The sequence below is a fragment of the Carcharodon carcharias genome, chromosome 30, assembly GCF_017639515.1.
Source record: "Carcharodon carcharias isolate sCarCar2 chromosome 30, sCarCar2.pri, whole genome shotgun sequence".
Classification (NCBI taxonomy): Eukaryota; Metazoa; Chordata; class Chondrichthyes; order Lamniformes; family Lamnidae; genus Carcharodon; species Carcharodon carcharias.
In genome coordinates this window covers 10,821,990-10,843,847 of record NC_054496.1, presented here as the reverse complement: position 1 = coordinate 10,843,847, position 21,858 = coordinate 10,821,990, and the positions used below count along the sequence as shown (strand labels likewise).

General features: G+C 47.3%; 1 long non-coding RNA gene across 1 annotated transcript in view; it reads right to left on the bottom strand.

Annotated features, from left to right (window-relative positions):
• Window positions 1–3,593: 3,593 nt before the first annotated feature.
• Window positions 3,594–21,858, bottom strand: part of LOC121271399 — a 67,061-nt gene continuing 48,796 nt past the window's right edge. Inside the window, exon 3 of the long non-coding RNA XR_005941711.1 lies at window positions 3,594–3,841. This is a non-coding gene — a long non-coding RNA (uncharacterized LOC121271399). The remainder of the gene's footprint in view (window positions 3,842–21,858) is intronic.

The window sequence follows — 21,858 nt, the reverse complement described above, 5'->3', positions numbered from 1 at the left end:
GAAATTCCACTACTTTGTATTCATATATTACGTATTATTTGGAGACCACCAACTATGGTAAGAGTGTCATAAATGTATCAGCCACAATTTGCTTGGCATTACTGATTTGTATCCCAAACCCAGGAACCCCACCCATGCTGGTGTAACCAACATTGCATTGGTCTCTGCCAGTTAGGGGCATCCAACAAGAAAATCTACCCCAGAAATAAAACCATCAAAACAGTTTAAAAATAAAAAAAATTAGTAACACCGAAAATAAGTCGAACAAGGCAGCCTTTTCAATTTACAGAAAACAATCTTCAGTTACTCACTCTCAAATGTATTGTCCTTTGGCAATAGCAACATTGCAAGTGACCAATGTTTTCATCCTTTGCCAATTTTGTTTCTCCTGACATGTGTCATAAGACCTGGAACACATGCACCTTCCTGGTTTAAGTGTGTACACCCCAGGCGGCATCCACAATTGCCCTTCAAATCGTACGGCCCACTGACTTGGAAATATATCACCGTCCCTTCATCATCACTGACTCAAAATCCTGGAACTCCCTCCCTAATAGCACTGTGGGTGTAACCTACACCACACGGACTGTAGCGGTTCAAGAAGGCAGCTCACCCACCACTCTCTCAAGGGCAATTAGGGATGGGCAATAAATGCTGGGCCCATCCAGCGAAGCTCCATATCCCAAGAATGAATAAAACAAACCCAGCCTCATTCGCTTCTGAAATTCATTTTTTTTTATAAATGAAAGAAAACAAAGCCCTCGGTCTATTTCCTTTCAGTACAAAATCCCAACAACTTATTTGGTTTTGAAAATGTTTAGAAGGAATTCTACACCTGGCAAGGCTAGAGGCTGGAGACAGGAAGCTGTGGTCCGTATTGTTGGACTATCTCATGTGTAGAAAGGAGAAGAGAAACACAAAGGCTTATAAGGTAACTTGTAGTAGACAGTTTCCACTTGACAGTGAGGCAGTAACCATAGGGCATAAATTTATGATCACACAAAGAATGAGGCAGAAGGTTTCTTTACACTGACGTTGATTGGAATGTACAAGTCCATGAAGATTTGCTGTAGCAGACTTGACAAATTTCTTTAAAAGGGAGTTAGGTAGCTGCATAATGAGGAACAGAAGATTAAGGGCATTGGGGGAGAATGGGATTAAACACAGTGGCACAGGAAGAAAAATGTTAGTGCAGGCTTAATGGCCCAGATGGACTATTTCCGTATTTGAGCTGTCTATGATTCTACTTGTAGTTGTACAGATTGTGAAATAGGAAATTGCTTTTTTAATTCCATACAGCATGACTTACTCAGATTCTATTATCCACTTAAAAGCATGTGTGGAGACTGTCCAAACTCAAGCACAGTAGTCCTTTACAGCCAGCAGACAGAAACAATCTCCATCACTGCTGTCACATTGGAAATGCGGAATCAATTTGCACACAGCAAGCTCTCACAAGTCAGCAATGACCAGATAATCATTTTTTGTGATTTTTGACTGAGGGATGAACATTAGCCAGGACAGTGGAGATAACTTCCCTACTCTATTTTGAAATAGTGCTTTAGAATTGTTCATGTCTGCCTGAGAAAGCAGACAGGGCCTTGATTTAACCTCTCTTTGAAAAGAGAGCACCTTCAGCAGTGTCGCACTCTCTCAGTGCTCCAACTTAGCTTTTGTACTAGGTTCTGGACAGGGAACTGACCTGACAAACCTCTGACTCAGAAATCAGGACGTTACGCACTGAGCCACAGTTGCTACCATTGAGTATAAGATACATACAGAAATTCATATTGTGCCAAAACCACTACTTTTAATGATAATGGACAAGCATACTTGTTAGTGAATTACCCACTCCTCAAATTCTGTCCTGTAAATGCAGGCGACATCAATTTAACTAACCCCCTTCCCATGCTTACTGGACCCTCTAGTCATGAAGCTGTTACAAGTGGTTGGTAGCTCGTTAGGGAATCTGGATGGAACCTTTGTTAACTTTAAAATATGTTGCAGAAGCTTTGGAAAATGCCTTAAAATCTCTAAACCACAATCCCATACCCAAGTCTCTGACTGCATGTTAAGTCCGTTAACAACATAAACTGGGATTATATCTGACTTCATTGAAACTTGGGCTGGGTGACCAAGAACATTCCAAGGCCAGGAAAATTTGATAATGGTCCAGAATATATTGTAGTATTTTCCATGACTTCAGAATCACACAAAAGAAGAACATTTTATACCACTCTCTCTCTCTCTCTCTCTCTCTCTCTTCCTCTCTCTCTCTACATACACTTCTTTGAGCAGCCAGTCACACAATGAGTTTAATGAACTCAGCATTGAGCAGACACTGGGGAGGGGGACTAAGAGGGTGACTGGATTATTCCTATTTACACCCACTGTCCTCTTCAGAAGCTCTGAGGATATTTTGATTGGAAACACGGTGGGAAAGAAGTAGGAGGCAGATTGGAAAAATTTAGATCTTTTTCTCGGGTGTTTCTTGTCCCCCATGGCCTTTAGAAGTAGCCCAATCTCTCCCACATCTTGGGAGTAGAAGGCCAACTCAATAAAAGGGAAAGCAATGATAAAGCGAATTTCTAGAACCAGAAGCTTGTTGATATCCCTACAGTGAATTCATATGGAATGCTACTAAGCATGCCAAGAATGAGAGTTAGCAAATTGGAAGAGAATTTGAGTTTGCGTCTCCAGCCCATCACCCTCTGCTCTTCAGGTTCTGGATTCCTGCACCGCCCACAACCGTCCATGTTGCTACCATGGGAATTGTTTTTTACAATCCAGAATTGTCCTAAATGTGTGAGGTGACTCATCATCCAAACCCTATCCCAACCCCAAACATGGCCTCTAACAGTGCCTTCAGCCACCTTTGCAAGCTTTTCTTCCACTTGGCATCTGCTGGATGTTTCAGAGGCAATTGTCCAAATTACTATTCCAGAAATGTTTCAAATGTTATTCTGAGAAGGCTTACATTAGCACTCCCTCAAAATTCTAGCTAAAGTCTCCCTTCTGTGAATCTCTGCCATGCAATCTGTTCCTCGGTTTCTGCCCGTAGCATTCTGTCGCTGGAATGTGAGGAACTATACATATGAGAAGCTGCTTCCCATTCTTCATCGAGAGGGAAGAGAAGAACCCAACATTTCCCCTGCAGCGTTCAGTTGTTTTGTGTTTGATGATGTGAGTCTGTTTACTATTCTTGCTCATTGTGCTTGATTGATTGTGTCCCCTGGTGGTGGATTCAGAGAAAAAGAAAGCTATAGAAAGAGCTGCAAGCCAGAGCATGGAGTAGACATTTTAAAACGCTTGTAAATAAAGCCTGTTACACACTTAGGGTGGAATTTTCTGCTGCAGAGACTAAGCGCAGTGGGGGGGTGGGGGGGGGGGGGGGGAAACGGGAGAAGCAGCGTGTTTCCCGCTGGTGGGTTTCTGCACCAGATCGCCCGTTTTCCTGCTCATTATGTATGCATGAATGTGAAGGAGGCCGGATCTTGTGGAAGGGCAGGCTCAGATTTGTCTACCCTGCCGTGACTTCCTTGAATCATCTTTCTAGGCGCCATATTTAAAACGCGCCCATACACATCCTTCACTCTCTGCAGCCCAGGACTGGTTATAGCAAGCGATGTACACCCTTGGTCTTGGCCTCAGCTCAACAGTTCTGTCAGCCTTAGCTTCCGGTTCTTGAAGGGGCTCCACTGGCCCTTGTTCATCAGGATGAGGTCCTTCCCTCAGCCCAGCCTGGTGGTGACAGGCCCTTCTTTTCCTCCTCCTTAGTTGTCGAATTGCCGGGATGTATGCAACATTGCCTGCTCCATCCGTGAGGCAGCTATGCTCATACCTGTGGAAACGTTGTACAGAAACATGAATGAGCACAAGCCTACAATGGTCACCTATACCAGTCGCTAACTAGGGAGTCATTGTGAAGCCCGTGGGCTGCTTTCATCCCAGCCATTACACCTCTGCTTAGTCCTTTGGAGCAATATTACAGGCTTCTGGCTCACTGGTAGGGCACCCAAATGCCCCCACCTCTAAACCCACCCCCCCCTCCACACCCTCAAATGCCACAGGCAGGACAGGGCTTTGACACAGGGGCTTGGATCTGAGTCCTGCCAGGCGAGAAAGGCTTCAATCAGGGCCCTGTCAGACTCTATCCTATGGATTACACACAGCAGTCCCAACTTGCACTCATGCTATGAGAATATTGTGGGGGAAATTGCGAGTTTGGGGGGGTGGGGGGGGGGGCGGGGTGCCTTTCCAAACCTCAAACTGCCAGTTGCAAGGTTAGAATTCTTAGGGCCATTAAGGCACATGCGTTTTGGCCCATGGCCCCTTTTCAGCTGGTTCCTTCTGACACTCGGGATTCCCCACGAGAGGGATACAGGGTCTTTGGAAGCCAATCCTACAATGGCCCCAATCGGGTTTATACCCTCACAAGAATGCACAACGTGAGTTAAGGCGCCACATTCCCTACAATGACATTTGACTGTTCCTAACATGTCTCAGCTGTGGCTTCGTCTCCATTTGGAAAAGCGGAGGTTTTTAATAGAGTTCCCCTTCAATCGGCCCACTAGTCGACACCTCCCACAAGCCCTGACAGCTCTCCCCTGGACATTTTTTCAGAGCTTCTTTTTCAACTGTGCCAGTGGATCAGTTTGAAAAATAGTGGTCCTGAAGCTTTATTATCAGACCATCTTCGACCCCCCCCCACCCCGTCCCTGCCCTGTGACTATCGAAATCCCTCCCATCATTCTGGAGGAGCATCATGTGCAGGTTTGCCTCCCTCCAATCACTCCCCTCCCTCTTCCCAATCCTCAATCCCAGTGTGATAGTTATTGATGTCCCTTCCCCCTCCCCCTGAACCATTCGATGTTGATGTCCTGATGCCCCACGTAGGAACATGACCATGACCATGACACATGACCTCTCGCCATCTTGAGGCCCATTGTACTGTGACTTGTCGACAAATCTTGAGACCATCGAGTCATCCCCACCCCCCCAACATTACCTATTCCCCAACTACAGGCCGCAGATGCCTCCCCTGACTGTGACTGTGCCATCTGTGACCCAGTGTCAAGCCACCAACCCCAGGACTGACGTGGGTGTAGGACTGACCATGCCCTGCGCACCAGGTTGGGCACAATTGACACAGGACTGACAGGCACCCTCCCTCCCTGGACAAAGACCAGGACAGATATACCAAGCACAGCCCTCTAAAGTGTGACGCAGATCCACAAGACTGACTATGCTTCATGGCCCCGACTAAATTTGCCACCCCCATGCCACAGCCCCCCCCACCTCACCACCCCGACCCTCCCCACTCAGTCATGTGTCTCTGTGCTCCCTTCCCCCCGTCATCCCTTCAGTGAAGCCTTTGCCCTCCAAGCCCCCACCTTCCCACTGGTCTTGCATGGTAAGCCTTGGCTCTGATTCCCCCCCACCCACTTGATCTCCAGCTGGTCTTGCCTGCCTAGTTGGCACTGGTTGGAGTCATACCTAGCACAAAGGAAGATGGTTGTGATTGTTGGAGGTCAATCATCTCAGCTCCAGGACATCACTGCAGGAGTTCCTCAGGGTCGTGTCCTAGGCCCAACCATCTTCAGCTGCTTCATCAATGACCTTCCTTCCATCATAAGGTCAGAAGTGAGGATGTTCGCTGATGATTGCACGATGTTCAGCACCATTCGCGACTCCTCAGATACTGAAACAGTCCATGTCCAAATGCAGCAAGACCTGGACAATATCCAGGCTTGGGCTGACAAGTGGCAAGTAACATTCACACCACACAAGTGTCAGACAATGACCATCTCCAACAATAGAGAATCCAACCATCGCCCCTTGACATTCAATGGCATTACCATCACTGAATCCCCCACTATCAACATCCTGGGGGTTACCATTGACCAGAAACTGAACTGGACTAGCCATATAAATACTGTGGCTAAAAGAGCAGGTCAGAGGCTAGGAATCCTGTGGTGAGTAACTCATCTCCTGACTCCCCAAAGTCTGTCCACCATCCACAAGGCACAAGTCAGGAGTGTGATGGAATACTCTCCACTTGCCTGGATGAGTGCAGCTCCCACAACACTCAAGAAGCTTGACACCATCCAGGACAAAGCAGTCTGCTTGATTGACACCCCATCCACAAACATTCACTCCCTCTACCACCAACGCACAGTAGCAGCAGTGTGTACCATCTACAAGATCCACTGCAGGAATTCACCAAGGCTCCTTAGACAGCACCTTCCAAACCCATGACCACTACCATCTAGAAGGACAAGGGCAGCAGACACATGGGAACACCACCACCTGGAAGTTCCCCTCCAGGTCACTCACCATCCTGACTTGGAAATATATCGGCCGTTCCTTCACTGTTGCTACGGTGTACCTACACCAAATGGACTGCAGCGGTTCAAGAAGGCAGCTCACCACCACCTTCTCAAGGGCAACTAGGGATTAGTAATAAATGCTGGGCCCAGCCAGCGACGCCCATGTCCCGTGAATGAATTTTAAAAAACGCCTTAGTACACAGTTGGAGCAGCTGTGAGTGCAGCGCAATGAAAGACAGGCGAACATACCTCATGGTCACATGAAGTGATGCTCGCCAGGTGCACGTGACTTGTATCCAGGTGTGAATCGAGCTGGTCTAATTTGCCGCCGGTGTGGCCATTTGATCTGGTGTGATTCTGGCGAGCTGCCTTTTTAATGAGTATTCGTGATATTCAAATGAATGCAAATGCAGTTCCTGCCACGCACGGGGCCAGAAAACCCTGCCCTTGCAAACTAGTGTCATCTCTGCATAGCTCCGAAATATAAAATACACAATATCCCCTTCCAAAAAATGGGGCAGTTAGAGAGGGAGAGCTGCGCAGAGGCCTGAAGGTTACCCCCGGTGGGCAGGCGGGCCGGCCCACGACCAGTCGGGAAACAGGCCGCTCCCTGTGATTGGCCGCTGACCGCGATTTCAGGCTGGCTGGCCAATTAAGGCCCGCCCAGCGTGAAACGTGTCCTCCCAATGGTTGGGAAGGGTTGGGCGGGTCATGGGCCTGTCAGCCACTGAGTCCAATGGCAACCCGGCTGCCGGTTTATAAACAGCCCAGGCAGTTCCTTGAAGGCTGCCAGGGAAGAACATATCTTCTGCATTGTGAACACCGACATTACGGCATCAAGTGTGGCTGGAGATGCCAAGCGGGAGGGCAGGTCAGGTATGCAGTTGCCCCCCCTCTCCCCCCGCCAGATTTCGGGCGAGTGCCTCGTGGTCCTACTGGAGGAGTTGGCTGCCCTTGTCCACAGAGATGGAATGGGGTGGGGGGGGGGGAACACCACACCTAATAAAAAGAGTTTGGGAGGAGGTCAGCAGCCATGACGTTGTGCAGCGCACATGGGTGCAGGGCCGCAAGAGGTTTAATGACCCTGCTGCTCGTGGGAAGGGTAAGCACAGTGTTGGCATGGTTCAGTGTGTCGAAGTGTTAAGGGCTGGCTGTCCCTCCTGTGGAGCTCAGGGGTGTTAGAGCCTGAGTGCCAACTGTCAATGATGCCAGAGCAGGTCGAGGGGGTGAGCCCTGGCTGCTTGGACCGAGTGCCTTGCGGCTCGAGGGCCATGACCCGGATGTGCCCTGCGAGGGGTTCCTCAGCTGGGGTTGGCCAGGCTGCAATGGTGTTGTAGGTAGAGAGTAGACTCATCCATGATCCACTGTCCTTTCAGGAGACGATGCCCCATAACAACACTGAGAGGTCGCAGACAGGCAGAGGCCCCCCAAACCTCCTAGTCCTATCCAGATTTGAGCAGAATGCCTTGGAGCTGGAGAGGCGCCATGCACCTTGTTCAACCAGCCACAGAGAGGCTGGGGTGTCAGACGAAGGTAAGAGTGCACAGAGGTGAGAGTTTCGGATGGTGCAAGCATTCTTCTGTAGTCTCATCATTGGTGGGAGCCTCAAAACTAGATTCCCTATCGATCATTGAAAGATGATGGCACCATGATGCAAATCTCCTTTGTCTCACCAGGGTTAGTGTGAAGACTTTAACTAATGACATGTTGTTGTTCTCCCTTAGATTCGCCAGCTTACATTCAATCGCAGGACCTCAAAGAGCTACCCCTGACTCCAGAGGACCACCAGGCTTCACATGCACCTGCATCACACCCACTCTCTGAACCAGGCACCAGCGCAGATACCAGCACCTTGGTGGGTGTTAGAGCCTCGGTTAGAATGTTGATGCACAGCGGTGAGCGCACTTCACACTCACTTGAGGTGAAGGTGGAGGCAGAGAGTGCCCAGGGTGCTGGCTGGGGACCAGGACGATGTTGGGTCCATGGCTGATGATGAGCCTCTGGAGTCGTCCATTAGGCAGCAGATACTGGTTGTCCAGCGGGATGTGTGGGAGGATCTGGCGGAGATCCATGAGGGTACGTGCGCCATGGTCTACCTTGTGGAGAAGTCCATGTGGAGCATGAGCACTGTGTTGACCCTCATGGCCGAGCGCACTGCCTCCTCCATTGAGAGAGCGGCGTATCTCATGGAGAGGCAGCTCCAGGAACAGAATCAGGAGTTCCTGGGGCTGCACTCGGACCTGCAGCCCTCACACAGGCAATGATCTCAGGTGGTCAGTGTCCGCGTGTGTGATGGATTAGGCACCCAGTATCCCAGCTTGGTGCCCATCCATCAGTGATGAGCAGGGAGGTCCAGAGCGACCTCACATTGGCGCAAGAGCTGCTTGTCATCTCTGCGGGCTCCTCTCAGGGCATTCCTGACAATGGCACCAGCCCCTCTGCCCCTCTGCCAGTGACTGTCGCATCTGATGGGGCTGCAATGACTGGGGGGTGCCAGCCATGGCACTGGCCACTCCCTCCCAGGCGGGGCCAGCATGGGTACCACTGGCCATACAACGACTGCCAAGTTCATCAAGGGCAACAAGACAGCAGAGTCAGCAGGCTGTCTCCAACGCTGCTGCCAGCGAGGGGGAGGGGAGGCACTAAGACGTAGCACTTGCATATGTAAGTTTAAGGCGCCATGGCCACAAGAGGGACTGGTCACAGGCGACCTCCTGTTGTGTAATGTTTTGTTTATGTTTACTGGTCTGAGAATGACCAGTGTAGTAATTCTGGTTTTATTTAGTGTGTAATGAACCTTTAAGAATAATATGTGTTAAGGAAGATCACATGATCTGTAGTAACCAATAGGAGAGCAGCACGGCCTCCCTTAGCAGTTAGTGTCGAGTTGGAGTTGAAAGCACATGTGTAGTTGCTGTAAATAAACTTAATGTTTCCACCCAGGAAGTGTCTGCAGATCAACTCTATCACTAATAGTACAACTTAGTCACCCTTACTATAACCAGAAAAGGTGATGTTAATTTTTTTGGATTGTCAAAATGAGATAAATTTTGTTTTGGGTGTTGCAATGGCCATAAGACCATAAGACATAGGAGCAGAAATTAGGTCATTCGGCCCATCGAGCCTGCCCCGCCATTCAATCATGGCTGATAAGTTTCTCAACCCCATTCTCCCGCCTTCTCCCCGTAACCTTTGATCCCCTTACCAATCAAGAACCTATCTATCTCGGTCTTAATATACGCAATGACCTGGCCTCCACAGCCTTCTGTGGCAATGAATTCCATAGATTCACCACTATCTGGCTAAAGAAGTTTCTCCTCATCTCTGTTCTAAAAGGTCTTCCTTTTACTCTGAGGCTGTGCCCTCGGGTCCTAGTCTCTTCTACTAATGGAAACATCTTCCCCACGTCCACTCTATCCAGGCCTTTCAGTATTCTGTAAGTTTCAATCAAATCCCCCCTCATTCTTCTAAACTCCATCGAGTATAGACCCAGAGTCCTCAAACGTTCCTCATATGTTAAGCCTTTCATTCCTGGGATCGTTCTCGTGAACCTCCTCTGGATCCTCTCCAGGGCCAGCATATCCTTCCTGAGATACGGGGCCCAAAATTGCTCACAATATTCTAAATGTGGTCTGACCAGAGCCTTATAAAGCCTCAGCAGCTCATCACTGCTTTAAATTCTAGTCCTCTCGAAATAAATGCCAACATTGCATTTGCCTTCCTAACTATCGACTCAACCTGCAAGTTAACCTTAAGAGAATCCTGGACTAGGACTCCCAAGTCCCTTTGCACTGCAGATTTCTGAATTCTCTCCCCATTTAGAAAATAGTCTATACCTCTATTCTTCCTACTAAAGTGCATGACCTCACACTTCCCCATGTTGTATTCCATCTGCCACTTCTTTGCCCATTCCCCTAACCTGTCCAAATCCTTCTGCAGCCTCCCCACCTCCTCAATACTACCTGTCCCTCCACCTATCTTTGTATCATCTGCAAACTTAGCCAGAATGCCCTCAGTTCCTTCATCTAGATCATTCATGTATAAAGTGAAAAGTTGTGGTCCCAACACTGACCCCTGCGGAACTCCACTAGTCACCGGCCGCCATCCTGAGAAGGACCCCCTTATCCCCACTCTCTGCCTCCTGCCAGACAGCCAATCTTCTATCCATGCTAGTACCTTGTCTCTAACACCATGGGCTCTTATCTTACTGAGCAGCCTCCTGTGCGGCACCTTGTCAAAGGCCTTCTGGAAGTCCAAGTAGATAATATCCATTGGCTCTCCTTTGTCTAACCTACTCGTTACCTCCTCAAAGAATTCTAACAGATTTGTCAGGCATGACCTCCCCTTGATGAAATCATGCTGACTTTGCCCTATTTTACCATGCACTTCCAAGTATTCTGAAATCTCATCTTTAATAGTGGACTCTAAAATCTTACCAACGACCGAGGTCAGGCCAATCAGCCTGTAATTTCCCGTCTTTTGCCTCACTCCCTTCTTAAACAGGGGGGTTACATTAGCAATTTTCCAGTCCTCTGGGACCCTCCCTGACTCCAGTGATTCCTGAAAGATCACCACTAACACCTCCACTATCTCTTCAGCTATCTCCTTCAGAACTCTGGGGTGTAATCCATCTGGCCCAGGTGATTTATCCACCTTCAGACCTTTCAGTTTTCCTAGCACCTTCTCCTTGGTAATGGCCACCATTCTCACCTCTGCCCCCCGACTCTCTTGAATTTTGGGGATGTCACTCGTGTCTTCCACCGTGAAGACTGATGCAAAGTACCTATTCAGTTCCACCGCCATTTCTTTGTTCCCCACTACTACTTCTCCAGCGTCATTTTCCAGCGGCCCAATGTCCAGTTTTGCCTTTCTCTTACCCTTTATGTATCTAAAAAAACTCTTGCAAACTTCTTTTATATTACTGGCTACTTTACCCTCATATTTAATCTTCTCCCTCCTTATTTCTTTTTTAGTTGTCCTCTGTTGGTCTTTGTAGGCTTCCTAATCCCCTGGTTTCCCACTGCTCTTCGCCGCATTGTATGCTTTCTCTTTAGCTTTTATGCTGTCCCTGACTTCCCTTGTCAGCCATGGTTGCCTCGTCCTCCCTTTAGTATGCTTCTTCTTCCTAGGGATGAATTTTTGCTGTGTCTCCCAAATTACTCCCAGAAACTCCTGCCATTGCTGTTCCACTGTCTTTCCTGCTAGGCTCATCTCCCAGTCAATTCTGGCCAGCTCCTCCCTCATGCCTCTGTAGTTGCCTTTATTCAACTGTAATACCGTTACATCTGATTCCAGCTTTTTCCTCTCAAATTGCAGGGTAAATTCTATCATATTATGGTCACTTCCTCCTAAGGGTTCCTTCACCTTAAGCTCCCTTATCAAATCTGCCTCATTACACATCACTAAATCTAGAATTGCCTGTTCCCTAGTGGGCTCCACCACAAGCTGCTCCGAAAAGCCACCTCGTAGACGTTCCACAAATTCCTTTTCTTGGGATCCACTACCAACCTGATTTTCCCATCTAGCTGCATATTGAAATCCCCCATGATCACTGTAACCTTGCCTTTCTTACACGCCTTTTCTGTCTCCTGGTGTATCTTGTGCCCCACATCCTGACTACTGTTCGGAGGCCTGTACATAACTCCCATTATGGCTTTTTTACCTTTGCGTTCCTCAACTCTACCCACACAGATTCTACATCATCTGACCCTATGTCATTTATTGCTATCGATTTAATTTCATTTCTTACGAACAAAGCAACCCCACCCCCTCTGCCAACCTGCCTATCTTTTCGATAGGATGTATATCCTTGGATATTTAGCTCCCAGTCCTGATCCCCTTGCAGCCATGTCTCCGTGATGCCCACCACATCATACCTGCAAATTTCAATCTGTGCCACAAGCTCATTTACCTTATTTTGTAAACTGCGTGCATTCAGATATAACACCTTCAGTCCTGTACTTCCCATCCCCCTTTCTCATTGTTGTCCCTTTATCTGATGTGCTTGAAGTTAGATTCCTAGCCTTTTCCAAACACTCTGTCCTATTTTGTGTTCTGGAGACTTTAATAGCTTCTCCTGCGCTCTCCTTTCTTTTCAGTTTTTTCATAATTTTCCATGAAGTTGAATCCACCCCTCCACATGCTAACCTGCTGCTTTGTTTCCCATTAGTCATACTTCTTGGAGTTTTACCCTTCCCTCCCCCCCGACTTTCTAGTTTAAAGTCCTGTTGACCGCCCTGTTTATCCTTTTCACTAGAACATTGGTCCCAGATCGGTTCAGGTGGAGACCGTCCCAACAGTACAGATCCCTCCTGTTCCAATACTGATGCCAGTGCCCCACGAAATGGAACCCCTCTTTCCCACACCACTCCTTTAGCCAAGTGTTTACTTCCCTTATTCTCACGTCCCTATGCCAATTTGGCCTGAGTATGCTTCACCTTTGTAATTTTTGGTGCAGGGTATGCCAGTATGTAATGCTGGACGTGAATGGTTCTAAACTTTATTGTACAGGCACTGAGTGGACTTTGGGTTCAAATGAAAGGGTCATTTCAGACATCGGGATGGAGGAGACAGCTCTGGCATGAGGTGGAAGCAGATCTTTAGCACCTAGCTAAAGGAGCGTTGGATCAATGCGTCCCTGGTGTCCCTGCCTCCCTGAAGGACATAGAAGTCTGCCTCTACACCCTTAGCATTCCCCTGATCGTGTTTCTCTACTGACTCACCACTGCATTCATCCTCTGTGGCCTGTGCAGCTGTGTCAAGATCCTTTTCCTCCAGTGGATCCCCCCTTGCCAGTGCCAGATTGTGGAGAGCGCAGCATGCAACCATTATCAGTGATACCCACTCGGGGGGGTATTGCAGTGCACCCCCTAAATGATCCAGGCATCCGAAGTGCATCTTGAGAAGACCTATGGTCCTCTGTATCACTGCCCTTGTGAAGGCTTGACTCCTATTGTAACGCTGCTCTGCCTCTGTTCTTGGTGGCAGAGAGGCAACGTGAGACACCTTTTCAAGGGATAGCCCTTGTCACCCAGCAGCCACCCATCCAGCCGGGTTGGAGCACCGAATCATCTCAGCACCTGGGATTGTCTGAGCACCATGGGAGCTGCCAGGGTACCTTGCACAGACTTGCAGAACCCGTATCCTGTGGTCACACGCTATCCGCACGTTCATGGAGTGGAATCCCTTCTTGTTGACGAAGGCACCGGGCTCACCCACTGGCACCTTGATGGCCACATGTGTGTAGTAGGTGGCACCCTGGACGCGGAGAAACCCAGCAATCACTGCAAAGCCTCTGGCTCACTCAGCCTGGCTGGCCTCGTCCATACGGAAATGAAGAAAAGCCAATACCCACCTGAACAGAGCATCTGTCACCAGCTTGATGCAACTGTGGACAGCTGATTGGGAGACTCCAGAAAGATGACCCACCGAGCCCTGGAAAGAGACGGAGGCATAGAGGTTGGAGGCCACTGTGACCTTCAGGGTCACTGGCATAGGGTGTCCACCCACACAGCCGGAGCTGATCTCAGGGCTGATCATCTGACAACTGGAGGTCACACGCTCCCTGGGGCCTCCTTTGACATTGCACCTCAGACATATTGAGGTAGCTGCATCACTGCCTGTAAACCCTGGCAGCAGGATAGTGGCATCTTCCGCAGCCCCTTCCACCCTGGACTTCCTGTTGGCCCTGTGCCCCTTGTGCCTGCACCTCTCCTCCCACAGGTCCCTCCGCTGGAAGCTACATTGGGACACCTGGTCTCCTCTCCCTTCTGCCCCTCTCTTCCTCCTCAGAGGAGGTGCCACCAGCAGAGACCACAATCCCCATTCCCAGGGTAACGGAAGGCTGTCCTGGGAGGGTCCACATGGTCTGAATCCTCCAGGGGCCTTGAAGACACCTTGCAGCCCTGAAATGAAGGCTGGAAATGCTAAGGATGAATCTCAGAACTGAGATGGAACTGTCGTGTTCAAATAAGCAACCAGCAGCAAACCTGTCTCCTAAACTCCTCACTCCTCACACTGGCAACGCTGCTGACCCTTTTTATCCGGCCCTCGGATGAGGCTTTGCAAAATGTGGGCTGTTTTGCCTGAGCGATGACTGCAAAATCATAACGGGCAACGTAAGATCGGCTTCAATTGGGTTTTTAAGGGGCCTTAAGCGGCCTCTTGATTGATGGTTCTGAGCCCCGTCCGCTCCCACCGTCCTTTGGATTGCGAGCGTGTGGGATGACATCGGGACGCTCGCCCGATGCCTTCCCGCATTATTTTACCCCCGATCGGATCGCCCGCCCGCGAGGCATAAAATTCCACCCAGAGAACCACAAGGTGAATCGACAATGTCGGGTGCAGTGCAGTTTCACGCGATTGCTTATCCCATCTTTTACCTCGTTTCCCCCTGCTCCGGGAAACCTTTCACATGATGCCCTTTGTCTGGAAATTAAAAGCCAGCACGTGAGGCAAGCAAAGGAAGAGAAGGATAAGGAGAGATGAAGGGTTATGGGAGGGGGTGGACCATGTGGAGTAAAAAGACAAACGGTCTGGCTCGTGGTGCTGTAAATCCGATACAAGTTTCATCTCAAATATTGTAGAAGGGTAGAGAAGATGAACGTATTCCCCAATTGCTCAACTGGAATCTACCATTCCTATTGATTATGTATGAATGCCTTGAAAAAACACCTTGTGAAGATGCAGTTAGTGGATAACAGTGAAAATAATGAGTAAAAACTAATTACCCACCTTAAATAACGAAGACCCCCAAAAAAACTCACATGCTAAAACAGGTTGGGCACTCCCCGGACTACATGAATTTTTAATGGTAAATTATCTCACACAGGTTCATCGCAAAAATTCAGGGCTGGTGTAAGAGTTAGCGTAGACAGAGAGTTAGCCGACGGACAGAGTTGTGATATCGCTTTAAGGGAATATATCAATGGGGTGACAACCAAGATATGAGGCAGCATGTGACCAACAGGTTACTGTTGCTGTTGGTGGTGATGTGTGTTATACCCCAAGAGTAGACCTGCCTGTTGAGATCTCCTGTAACGTGTGTCTTTGTTAGTTCAAATAAATAGAACCTACTTAGAGTTTACCAATCCTGTGTGTGTGTGTGTGTGTGTGTGTGTGTGTGTGTGTGTGTGTGTGTGTGATTGGTGAGTTTGAGCAAGGAAACTAGAAACACAATGGACAGGAAAGATTAGAGTAGATTGCAGCTCCTCAGTATGGAGAAAGGGGTAGAAGTTGTGCACCCAATGGGTGGAGGCCATTTTGAGGTACATGTTTAGGCATCATGTGAACGATAGCCAAGTGTGCTGGTGATAAATGTGGGGAATTAGGCAAACCCAAGATGTTAAAGACTTTGGGAGGGCAAGCAGGCAAGCTGAATAAATGGACAGAGGGCAGATAAAGTCCAATGCAGGAAAATGCATTTTAGGAGGGAAAAAGAATAATTGGATTACGGTATAAACAAGGTAGCACCGTCCAAACCCACGACCGCTACCATCTAGACAAGGGCAGCAGACACATGGGAACACCACCACCTGTAAGTTCCCCTCCAAGTCACTCACCATCCTTATTCGGAAATATATCGCCGTCCCTTCACTGTCGCTGGGTCAAAACTCTGGAACTCCCTCCCTAACTGCACTATGGGTGTACCTACACCACATGGCCTGCAGCGGTTCAAGAAGGCAGCTCACCCACCACCTTCTCAAGGGCAATTAGGGATGGGCAATAAATGCTGGCCCAGCCAGTGACACCCACATCCTGTAAGTGAATATAAAAAATGCTGAAGTCTATGGAGAAAGAGTTTTAAGCAAGTCTGAAGTGCAAATACATAAGTCGTTGAAATTCTGTTAAATGAAAGCCAATAGTGTTTTTAGGTTTTCTAATTAGTGGAAAATGTTTTAACATGTCTGCACAAGGCATTGGCTGGGCTATAATTAAGAATATGGGCTGTGGCTTTGGGTGGAGTGGCAATTGAGTCTCATTCCCTCTCCACTTGAAGTTAGTTACCTTGAAATCCAGCTGCTCCGACCTTCTGACCCAGGCTGGACAAGATCTCTCCAGCCACTCCAGCGGGTTCCCCAGGTCTACTGTCCGGGGCAGCTCAGTCAAAGGTAAGTTAGCCGCGCCCCCTTTTTTTACAGTGCTAGCTGCCATAAATCGGGTAAATTCAAAGGCCTAGCCGCTGAGAAGGTAAGTGGGTAGGATTGTAGTGGGGCGGGGGGTTGGGGGGGGGTGGGGTGGGGGCAGTTGGGGTGTCAAGCTCCGGTGGAATGGTGGGAGGGGAGGAGAAGTAGTGGGGGTGTGTAGTCAGGTGGGGTGGTGCATTCGGGGGTGTTTAATAACTCATCTGAAAGATGGTACTTCTGACAGTACAGCAACCCTCAGGATTGTGCTGAAGTATCAGCTTCTGACCTTCACACTCAAGCCCTGGAGTGGGACTTGAACCCAGAACCTTCTGACTCAGAGATGAGGGCGATGCCAACTGAGCCACAGTACTCAGTGACAGCAAGCCTACAAAATTAACAGGACAGAAAAAAACGGACTGGTCCATCAAGCCTGCCCTCACTATGATGGTCACAGCCATTTCAGCTGCTAAACAGCAGAGCAAAGGGTCTCTTTACTGTGTCCACCTAGTGTTGGTGTCTGTTTGATAGTTTTAGGTACCCCACTCCAGAAAAAGTGTCGGCTTGCAGTTATTACGTGTTTCACAAATATGCAGCAGAAAATAAAACCCCAAAAACAATTTGCCACCATACTGACACCAGTGAGAATAATCAGGTGCAGTCACACGAGAATCCAGCCTTCAGTGTTGTGCAGTTGAACTTGAAGGAGAAAATACTGGAATGAGAAAAACCAAAAAGAGTGGCCTTAACAACTCAATGAAAGATTGTCGAAGTGACATTTACTCAGCGTTCAAGGAATTGTTCCAGGAATTTTCATCAATCCAATGCTGATTAGTTCCTTCACAATAAAGTAAGAGGTGATTCAAGCCTGCAGCTCCTGTGGATTGTTCCCCTAGGCTTTGGACACAAAACAAAAGGCCTGATCATTAAAGTATAGATTCATTACACTTCTTTGCTGTGTCTCATATTTTATTCTGCTTCTTCATTCTATTACTTTCCAGCTTTGCTCTTCACATGAGGCAAGTTTGTAGGGTGAGAGATCCAAAGGCATTGAAAAGTAAAATAAAATTATATTAGAAGAAACTTCAGCACATGGGAGGGGATAAATGTCTAGAATGAGCTTGAGGGTGTCATCATTTTTTTCCCCTTCCTACATCATGAACTCTTGTGGGTTAAATGAACATTGTAAAAGTCACTTAATTTAATGAAATTGGAAACATCTTTTCCCTTGTCATGACAGAGCCTCTGGAATGTGTTGTTGGCTGCTATCTTCCTGCCTTCAAGAGGGAGCTGGACCAGTTCTGGTCTGGGGCAAAGACCACGACATGTGGAAAGTGAAAGAGTCTTTACAGATAACACCCGGACAGTCTGACCTCCTGGGCTGGGTTCAATTGCCTGAGGGGATCAGAGAGGAAATATCAAAAGTATTTTGTCCTTTATTGGCCCTGGGGTTTCTTATCTCTGTTTAGTCGTGATGCTCTGCCCATCGTGAGTGTGGGTTTTTCTCCTGTTTGTTAATTTTGTGTATTTAAATGTAGCTAACAAACACAGTCAAGATTATCAACACGCATCACTAACCATTTCTAATGCATAACTCGCATTACTTCTCGTCCTGGACACTTAACCAAGAAATACAACACCCTCCAATAATTGTAAACTCGGCACACTAACTGAAGCCTTTAGCAACGATTCTAACTGACTAATAAATAATAGCTCTTAGTCCAAAAAAGTGAGAAGGAGCCTGTTACTTAATCCCTGGTATCATTATTCACAAGTGCTCTGCCAGGAGGCAGTTCCTTCGCTCTTTGTCTGCTGATGCTTCACCCTGAGCTGTTTTCATTGACAGTTTTGTCAGTGGTCGCTTGCTTCTGCCTTCCACTCTTGGGGGAAGGGCGAGGAGATAGGTACCACGTCTACCTCAGCTGGAATGGGAATCGAGCTCATGCGGTTGGCATTATTTTGAATCAAACTCTCGCCATCTAAGCCAACTGGCCCCCAAAACCCCTAGAATTTTAAGAAAATTTTCCTTGAACTGATTAACTTTCTGCTTGTGATTTAGACCCCTGCACAGTGAATGGAACAACCAGTAAAACAAGGCAACGAATTAATCATTTGTGACGAAGTCATCACTCATTAAGTCATCAGACTTAGCCAGTTGATCTCTTTACCTGACCCTATGTACAGAACTGGGATCTCCTATTTCCCAGGAAAGTAGATGTGTGACTATCCTGTGGAGACAAATCGTTTTCCTTCGATAAAACTCTGCAACCATCAAATGATTTATTGCTCCATCACTTGAAACATTAGAGGTTGTATTCTTTCTCTCCAATGGCCACTATCTCATTGCTTTTTTGTGGGAGCTTGCTGTGCGCAAAAAATGCCCACCATGTTTCCTAAATTACACCACTTCAAGAATCCTTCACAAGGCACCTTGGGACATACTGAGGTGCTGAAGGGCACAGTGCAAATGCAAGTTTTTTGCTGGGATACAGTGTGGAGAAGAACAGCATATCTGTGAAAATACATAGTCGCTAACAAAATACTAATTCCTAAATTCCATTGATTGCCTCAACAAGCTCTATGTCATTTTGGAAGACTTGTACCCCTCTCTCCTTTACAGTCACTCCAAAGTCTTGGAATCATATGTAATAAAAATGGCATTTTCATCCCATATAATCCAATGGGCTCGATTCTGAGATGGATAGAGTGCTGGAATGCCATCCCATAATATTGGTAATAAACATGAAATGCTGTGAAATAAGACAGGATATGTATAGCAACAGACATGACAGATCCATAGCTGCAGACTCTTCCTGCTTACTAATTAACACTAGACCCCAGCGCTGTATACCAATTCACCTTCCAAAAAACTCGCCTGGGGTTTACCTAACAACAACTTGCATTTCTGTAGCAGCTTTAGCAAAGCACATCCCAACATGCTTTAACATCAGTTACATTTTGCCGTATGGTTTGCTGCACATCTACACTTCAGCAGCAGCATAACCCAGGTCTGAGAGAGTCAATCTTCCCCATTCTTACAAATCAGCATACTCTCTAAGACATTCTGTAAGTAACACAATTAGATATTTCCCACTAACAACAGTATGCCAGTATGAAAAGAGAAAAAAAAACTTGCATTTATGCGGCACCTTTCATGACCTTGGGACATCCCTAAGTGCTTCACAGCCAATGAAGTGCTTTCGACTATAGCTACTGTTGAAATGTAGGAAACGAGGCAGCCAATTTTATGCATAGAAAGTTCCAAGAAACAGCAATAGCATAATGGCCAGATCATCTGTTTTAGTTGTTTGGAAGTAAAGAACTTGAGTCTTGCTGAAAAAAGAGAGATGTCGAAGCTTTTTGTCTTATACTCATCAGGGCACTTTGCAAGAATACCAATATAAGGAGAAAACAGCTCTTCTCATACAGTATAAATTGTTGTTTTCCTCTTATGTTGGTATTCTTGTGAAGTGTCCTGATGAGTGCAGGAGAAAAAGCTTCGACACATCTCTACTTTAGCTACCTTGATTGAGGGATAAGCTCCCCTTCTCTTCTTCAAGACAGCAGCAGGGGATCATCTACTTCCACCAATGGACTCTTGGTTTAACAACTCACCTGCTGGAAGCTGGTACTTCCAACCAAATGGCATGCCCCCTCAGCGCTGCACTGGAGCATCAGCACAGATTAGGCACTCGGGTCTCAGAAGAGGGACTTGAACCACAACTTTCTGACTCAGGATGAGATTGCTACCCCACTGAACCACGGATCTGTTTGCGCCAATATCATATTACGTTACAGATGCAAAAAAATCTTAAAACTTGCTGATATCCTGGGGCATGACAGTTCAGACATTACACTTCTAAGTGTGAAACGTGCACACACAAAGAGAGAAAGGCAGCCATTTCATATTGGTCGCTTCTGATTTCGAGCCAGAAATTTACAAGCATCCACCAAGCCACCAACTAGCCTCATCCACAACAGTTAATCTCTAATTGACCTCTCTTGACTGCAATTAAACTAACTGGCCTTGAAGACAGAGAAAACACAGTTGCAGGACAATACATACAAAATAATCTGCCATTAACAAACATTGTGTCATTATCTAACACCATTAATAAGTGATGGCAAGCCTTCATAAATTATGAGCACTTTGAAACTGTTAAATTGTTCAACTTGAAAGCATGTTTTTAAATTTCAGCTGAAATTAAAACGTTATCAGTCTGTCACTTAGTAATCAAATGGATGTAATCTTTAGACCTTCGCAAATGTTTCCAAGTAAAGATTTTTTAAAAAGGGTATGAGAGAATACCAAACATAAAAATTCCATTAAAACAATGTTGGCTGCACCTTGCTGAGATTAAGCCATCAAATTTGGTTTGAAGAGAATTAAATGTTATTGGCAAATGGTTTCCATTCTGATTCCTCTCTCTCTTCACTTACTGCTAGTTTATTTTACTGGAATTCCTTAGTTGTCCAGCCAGAGCACCTTATGTATACTTTGGTGTAATCTTCTTTTGCCCTTACACTTTCCTCTATATTTGCCCAGTATTTTATTGGTCATCCCTATTTGTGCCAGGAAGGTGTTTTTACATAGGATCATTTTTTTTTATATGCCTTCATGCCAAGGTCAGCATTTATCTCTAGTTGCCCTTGAGAAGGTGGTGGGTGAGCTGCCTTCTTGAACCGCTGCAGTCCATGTGGTGTAGGTACACCCACAGTGCTGTTGGGGAGGGAGGATTTTGACCCACCGACAGCAAAGAAACAGAGAGATAGTTCCAAGCCAGGAAGTGTTGTGGCTTAGAGGGGAACTTGCAAGTGGTGTTGTTCCCATATATCTGCTGCCCTTGTCCTTGTAGGTGCTTGAGGTTGTGTGTTTGGAAGGTGCAATCGAAGGAGCCTTGGTGAGTTGCTGCAGTGCATCTTGTAGATGCTACGCACTGCTGTTACTGTGTGTCGGTGGTGGAGGGAGTGAATGTTTAAGGCAGAGGATGGGTGCCAATCAAGTGGGTTGTTTGTCCTGATTGGCTTAAATGGCAGCCCATCCACCACCTTAAACCTTCACTCCCTGCTTTGTTCTGATTTGTCTTCCTGAGCCACTAGCAGTTTTATACAACCAAATAGCTTGCTAGGCCATGGGAAAACAGTTAGGAGCCAACCAGGATGGTGTGAGATTGGAGTCACATATCGGCCAGACTAGGTAAGAGCAGCAAGTTTTCTTCCCTAGAGGACAATGGGCAACTATACGGCGAAGGTGGGGGTGGTGGTGGGGTCGCAGAGTTAGACTAATGCCCAATTCAACGAGGAACAGATTTCCCATCTCAGTTGGGAACCAGCCCATCTATGGAGCTGCGAATGTGAGGCAGATGAATATTGGCCTCCAGCCGGCTATAATTGGGCTAGCAAAATGA